This window comes from Gouania willdenowi, unplaced genomic scaffold, assembly GCF_900634775.1.
Source record: "Gouania willdenowi unplaced genomic scaffold, fGouWil2.1 scaffold_119_arrow_ctg1, whole genome shotgun sequence".
Lineage (NCBI taxonomy): Eukaryota > Metazoa > Chordata > Actinopteri > Blenniiformes > Gobiesocidae > Gouania > Gouania willdenowi.
In genome coordinates this window covers 751225-758771 of record NW_021144867.1, presented here as the reverse complement: position 1 = coordinate 758771, position 7547 = coordinate 751225, and the positions used below count along the sequence as shown (strand labels likewise).

The window sequence follows — 7547 nt, the reverse complement described above, 5'->3', positions numbered from 1 at the left end:
TTAGGTGGCAACAATATTATTATTTTGCTATCTGGGTCAGAGTTGAATGGATTTCTTACTGTATTTTGGCGTTCCACCAAGTCTCTCTTCCTGTTAGTTCCCACACACGCAACTTCCTCCTCGTCCCGGACATGCCGAGTGTCAGCGCTTGCCCCATTTTTTTTTTTTTTTTTAATAGTTTATTGTTTATCTCACCATCGACACACTCTCAATAATCTACTTAGGTTCCACACATGCTCTGTTGCGCTGTTGTGAACTTCAGCATCAACTCTTTTAGCGTCATTTTCGGTCTCGTAAACTCCTTTCCTCTCCCTCTGAGCTCTGCCCATAACGGGTGATCTCTAATCCAAAAGTGTGCTGCTGCTACCTACATGTCACCAGTTGGTCACTACATCATGGTACAAGTTAGATATTCACCGGAGAGCTTTGTCACACTGTCTCCAAGCAACCCCAGCCAAAAACACAATTCACTTCTATAGACGTGAATGGCACTCAATGAGTTGAGTTGCCCCCGATTCAAAACTGACACCGGATATCGGTCCGATATCAGCCAGAAAACGAATATCGGATTTTATCGGGCTGCATCTAAAATCATCGATATAAGCTCTACAATAAAATGTTCTGCTCACGCACTTCTATCCATAAGTGACTGTGGTTCACACTCCAACAAAGTAACCTACTGTTGACTATTGTTCTCTGTTTGAGTAACATCACTTGATCAAGCCTTTTCTAACATTCCTCACTACAAAATAAGTAATAAAGTATGTATGATTCGTACTGATATATAGAATCAATATCGGTATCGGCCGATACGCAAAGCTGCAATGTCGGTATCATATCCAAAGTGAAAAAGTTGTATCGGGACATCCCTAATATATAACATGGCAAATTTCACTTTTAAAAATACATGCACAAAAAAGAAACATTTTAGGATATTTCCTGGGTTTGGGTTTTTTTTTCTTCATTTTAACACATTTAACACGGCAAATTCCACTTTTAAAGTACATGTACAAAAAAAAAACATTTTAGGGTATTTCCTACGTTAGGGTTAGAGCTAAAATAAAACTGACGAAACTATAGCGAGAAGGACACAAGTCCGGCAGTGACAGTGTAGTGTAGAATAAACCTACCGTGAAAGTTTCCCTACGGTAGACAGTGGGCATGCGCACCTGGCAAACTGCACATGCGTGCCGGTCCATTTTGATAAAAAAAAAAAAAAAGGTAATAATCTTTCCTTTAATTTTTAGGGGTTAGGGTTCGGTTTAGAATTACGGTTTATCTAGTAGGAAAATTAGGGTAGAAAAATATTGTACTTGTGTAAATATTTACTACGCTAATAGTGCGCATGCGCTGCAAGAGACTTTCACGCAGAGAATTATTTTCACTACAACGGAACTACCAGCATTCGGCTTACTGCGCATGCAAGTGCCAGAACTATAGTCAAGTTTGTCTGAGGTCCGGACCAATAGCAAAAGCCATTTTTTTTAAGTCAAAAGGAGATATTTTGTTTATTATTAGCTATAAGAAAAATTATATTACTGATTAGAAATAAAATAAATAAAAATGTATATTGTAAACAGTGAAAACACTTTATTGGATTTGTTTGTAAAAATCAAATAGAAGTAAAAAAAAAATGTGGATTTCTGTTTACTATTGTATAGAAGTTTAATATTATTGATCAGATTTTAAAAAATCCACATCCATATCAATGAAAAGCTAATGCCTTAGTTGCAGATACCATAGCACACAACATGACTGCATTAATCAGGGTTTCTTAAAAAACATAAAAGGATTGTAAAACAAAGAGTTGTATCTGAGACGACACAGTAAAATATGACAGGTCCAAACGGAAGCAGACACAACCGAAAACCCGTTTTGATTGAGTTCAAAACACAACAATTTTACACGGTTAAAAGGTAAGACTGTATATTATTTCTTATTTTGAAGCTGGGTGTCGCACAATGAATAGTAAAGCTGTTTTTTACGGAGCTAGCTATCGGTTAGCAACGCTTACGCGGAGCTAACGTGAGCTACTTTCATGCTAGTAACGACATGAAATCAATTATGCGTTCATAAATATAAAGGTTTACACACTTATAATAAGCAGATGTGATTAAATAACATACCTGTGTCACTGGAGTCCATGCTCGCAGCAAGATGGATTAATTATTACTCACAAAATCCACACTTCTGGACCACGGAGGCCTCAGGGAAGCTAGGCTAGGCTAATGCTGAAGTCTTGACTCAAGAGGAAGTTTACAAGGATTACACTTCCGGTATCACTTTTTCATAATAAAGCTTTCTCTTCCAAGCGTAGAGGGAACTGGAAAAAAACACTTTTCTGTTCAAATGTTATTCTATAAACAACAATATTCATATATACACTATCACCAAAGTTTATAAAAAGGATCCAGTCATTGTTGCATTAAATGTTTCAGTAAATACATTTTTATACCATTAATGTTACTAATATTTATATTAGTGATGCACGGATATTGGAGTTTTGGCTGACATCCAATATGCCGGTATTGTACAACTAATTTTACCGATAATAAATAATAATAATAAAAATACTATCAATTTAAGTTCTGTAAAACTTGTCATATTCATTAATGACATGACTATTTTTTTGTGTGTGTGTGGGGGGGGGGGGGAATTTTTTTATTAATAAAGAGCTTTATTGCTGTTTTTGAGATGTGAAGAACATTCCAAATTTGCATTATTTCAAAAAAAAGGGTTACTTTTTTTTACACTTTGTTTCCAACATTTTGTCATGATGGAGGGTCCCTGAGTATTTTTTTCAGGGAGGTGCAGCTGAAAGAATTTGGTAAATTACTGCTTTAGGCTGTTACTCACCTTCAGGGTAACTCAAACCAGACGTATTGTCTGAATTCCAACGTTAAACAAGAATCTGAAAAAAATCAATCCAGGACTTCAGAGGAAAAGACTCGTCTAGAAACATGCAGGACTGCTTGCCCTCGAGGACCAGAGTTGGAACTCCCCACACGAGGCTACCATAACCAATACATAAGCCATATTAGCACACGTAAACATTTCTTTTGACACTGTGTGAAGAAAAAGATGTTGCACTTTTACATGTTTAGATGTGCAATATTTATTCCAGTCTGACCAATACATGAGAAGCAAAAATGCCACTGCGAATTAATATTTTTCATTAATATGCACTAATAAAGTCGTTCATAAATAAAATTAATTTTGTTCTCCATCGAACACATGTACTGTATTACTCTAAACACTGTGGACTTTGGCATGATTCCTTAACTGCGTGGAATGTTTGAATTTTTTCCCCACACGAGTCACATCCGAACGGTTTGTCTCTCCGGTGTGAACGCGAATGTGTCCTCCCTCAGGTGTGTCTTCTGGTAAAACATTTACAGCAGAAGTCACAGCTGTACGGTTTCTCCCCCGTGTGGATCCTCATGTGCGACTTCAGCGTCGACTTGCGCGTGAATATTTTGCGCACACCTCGCAGCCGAAGGGTTCTTCGCCCGTGTGCAGCGTCATTGTGTCGCTTCACGTTGATCATGCGACTAAAGCTTTTCCCGCACACGTCGCAGCTGAACGGTTTGTCGCCCGTGTGCACTCGCATGTGCACCTTGAGGCTGGACTTCTGCGTGAAGTGTTGATCGCAGGCGGGACAGTCGAAGGACTTCTCCCGCGTATGCACGATCATGTGCCCTCTTCAGGTGCGTCTTGGGATAAATCGTTACTACAGAGGTCGCAAGCCAATCGGTCTCTCCCCAGTGTGGACCATGGTTGTGGCGCTTCAGGAGCGCGCGGCGACTGAAACTTTTCTCGCAAACGTCGCAAGGCAAACGGTTTCTCCTTCGTCTTCGAGGTTTTCTCCGTCGTATAAGTCTCTTGTTTTTCCGCAGCAGCCCCTTCGAGCTGAAGCGTTTACAAAAGTCGGAGAAGTTGACAATCTTTTAGCGAGGTCGGCATTTCTCGCTGGATCCCGACGCTCTGGTTTTCCAGTCGTCGTCAGTTTCGACTTCAGAGTCGGAGAAGTTATCTGGCAATTGTTCTCATCATCCACATCCTCGTTGTCGTCATCGTCATCGCTAGCTCCAGATTCAGAGTCGTACAGTTCCGATTCATCCATGTTGGCGCATGGTGAACTAGAGTCGTTGGTCGCTCGTGGACGTTGTCGAACCGCGGCTGGCAGTGGAACCTTCATCCTTGACGTGGTCTTCTGCGGTTGGTCTTTGCTGGGAGGACTGGGGCTGCTCCTCTTCTTCTTCAGTTTTCACAATAACAGCGACTATATCCGCACTCGATTGGTTTCTCCTGTTGGCTTTCGAAGAAGTCCTCTGGTTCCTCCTTAATGTGGAAGTTCTGACCCAGTCTGTGGTTCCCATCAGTTCTCACCATCACATGTGAAGCTTTGGGCTTCAAACTAACATCCTTTGGTTTGGATCTGTGTTTCCAAACCTCATTCTCTTCTCTTCTCTGTTATTGATCCTCCAAAGTGATCGATCATGTCATCAGAAGACGAGTCCGTGTGATCCCGTGATGACATGTCGCTTTCAGATCCATAAAACGTAGAAGAAGCCATTGAAAACACACATAGTCCCAGCAGCGTCAGTGTTTAGTCCACAAGGGTTAGCCGTGGCTAAGCTAATGGCTAAACGCTTCTTTGGTCACTTCTGACCAACAAACATCTTATAATCACGAGCTATAGACAGACATAGTGACTGACAGCCGCACAACAAACAAACAGAACAGTCTGTAGTGCTGCTCGGTGCTAAAAAAAAACATGTTGAACCAACAACGAGCCCCGGTTGTGTCTCATCTGGTGCCCATATTACTTAGTGACTTGCTTCCGACTGTGTCTCCGGTTCCTGTTAAATCAAAAACACACAGCTGTCTCTCTAAGTCCATTTAATTTTGCTCAGATAACCGTCTGTAGGTATATATTAATTATCGTGAGAACAAATGATGGGTATATTTTTTATTACCGGTTTTATTTTTTTACATTATTTCCGGTCGGTTTCTTCTTCTTCGGCGTCTCCGCCGTCTGTGTTAGTATTCTGTGAAGGTCTGCGCCACCTGCTGTTCAAATAAATAATACACTGACAAAGGAGGTCATTGTTATAGATGTATTTATTTGTAAAAATAAAATACAGTCATTTAAAAAAGCTTAAGAATACACAAAATGTCTCAAAATGTGCAAAATTACGAAATAAATAAATAAATAAATCGCACACGACAACAAGGAGAACCAGACAAAATTACTAAAACATGTATAAAGTGGCAACAAAAATCCACAAAATGAGAGACAATAATAAAACACACAAACCTTTTACTAGTTTTCTGTGTTAATGCTCAGATTAATCATTATTCGAATGCTGCAATGCAAAGACTGTTCTATAATGTGCAAACATTATACATATATAATGATTATTACACTTGAAATATTTTTGGACAAGAATTTAAAAATCCTACATATAACACACAGAAATGTTTTATTCCATGCTCTCATATTTAGAATACTTTAGAATCACTTTTTTATTGTCTTGTCACTATTGACAGTAAGCCTAGCCAAAGTAAACTGTTTATTGTCAAGATATAATATTATAATCTTCTGACATAACAAAAAGCTCCACAGGTAGCCTACATGTCCTACACAGGTGTGACATTGTTTTCTTAATGAGGTCTCAGGTGTAGCTCATCACCTGTGAACCGTGAGCTGCAGAGGAAGAGGAAGAGAAGGAGGAAGAAACATTTTAGTCACCTTTTGTTTTTACGCTGGACCAGAAAACATGTAACTATTTCCTTCTGACTGAACAGATTTTCTTTATATAATTGTCATGGATATATGGGAAGGAGGAGCAGGATGTTAAATTACAATGAAAGCCACTAATTACAATTTAAATGTGTTATCAACATGTTTTAAATACATGTTAAAAATAGTCTTTGATGAGCAAAGCCAGTTGATTTATCTGCGCTTCAACTGAACGTTGGGTTTGTTTTGATCATTGATTTCTGAAATCATGAAACACACATTTTATTTATAGTGTTGGACCAACAAATCAAAGCTCAAGTCAACTGTAGAATATAGATCATAGACGTACATCTTTTATCACAACAGGGCCACAAACCATGTGATTGTATCTGATCTGAGAATTACATGATCAACATTCACGTCAACGTTAGAATTAAGGACATTACACAGCAAACTACAAAGAAACTGTGTTTTTTGGAGTCATTTTGTCAGTTTTACTTCATTTTGTTGTCTATTTGTCTATTTTGTAGATTTCTCTCTCATTTTCTTTGGTTTTTTGTCTTTTTGGGAGTTTCTGTTATTTTGTGAATTTTTTTTTGTCATTCTGCAGATTTATCTTGTATGTTTGTTTTTTTGGTCTTTTTGAGTGTTTTTTTTTTTTTTTATCATTTTGTATATTATACCCTAATTTTGTGTATTTGTTGTCTTTTTGTATATTTTTCCACATATTTTTGCATATTTTGTAATCTTTTTTTATTTTTCTCACATTTTGTGTGTTTTGTGCATTTTTTGAATAATTTTGTGTATTTATTTTTTCCTCATTTGTGTATTTTTGTTCTTGTTATGTGTGTTTTTGTGGTCATTTTGTATATTTTATTTGTGTGTAATTTTATGTATTTTGTTGCCATTTTGTGTGTTTTTTGCAAGTCCTTTGCAGTTTTTGGTGTTTATTAATTTGTGTATTTTGTTCTCATTTCGCACATTTTTAGTTTTTTGTGTATTTGTATGCTTTGGAATTCATGTTGTGTATTTCTTTGTCATATTCAGTATTTTTTGTTATTTTGTGTGTTTTTGGAGTCCTTTTGCAATTTTTGTTGTTTAGTATTCAGAAAATAATTTCCAACATCTTATAGATATTCACACTTTTGATGTGTTTCTTAAATAAACTTGAGAGTTTAATGTTATATTGGAGGTGTGGAGGACTGTCCTCACTTTCCTGAACCAAAAATAGCTTTTTCTTTTTCTGATGCTGTAATAAAGTACGGTTACATTTTAAAACATGCAGGATTGCAGCCCTCAAGGATTAAAATGCCTGTTGTGCATAAAAAACCAAAACCTTTATTTGTCTTCTTTGTTGGTTGTTTTTCAGGGGTGTGCTGTACTCCAGTCTACCTGAGTTCACTCTGGGCATCGATGGGATTGAATACATCATGGAACATGTAAAAAAATATTTAGACTATACATAACAAATGTCTATGGATAACTAACTATGAGCGCCATAATTGCACTGAAGGCGTCTTGCATACGCATCGTGCCCCTGTGCCATGTTACAAGCCATCGTATATATTATTTAAAACATGATACAATGAGCTGATATATGTTATGTTTTAAACTCCAGGCCTGGGATGATATTCGTCCTCCTTCTGCCAACAGAGACGTAAAGAATATTCCCATCATCCCCATCACAGAACAACACGTTGGTCAGTATAAACACATTGAACCCTTTTTAGTCCATCAGCCTTTTATGGGTCAATTTGTGGATTTTGGTTTTCATTATTAATGATTTTTAGGGGTTTTTTTT

General features: G+C 37.5%; 1 long non-coding RNA gene across 1 annotated transcript; it reads left to right on the top strand.

Annotated features, from left to right (window-relative positions):
* The first annotated feature begins 1816 nt into the window (after positions 1 to 1816).
* On the top strand, positions 1817 to 7437 carry LOC114458418 (uncharacterized). The gene is made up of 3 exons (XR_003673037.1): positions 1817 to 1916; positions 7116 to 7185; positions 7365 to 7437. It is a non-coding gene; the product is annotated as an uncharacterized LOC114458418 (long non-coding RNA).
* Positions 7438 to 7547: the final 110 nt, after the last annotated feature.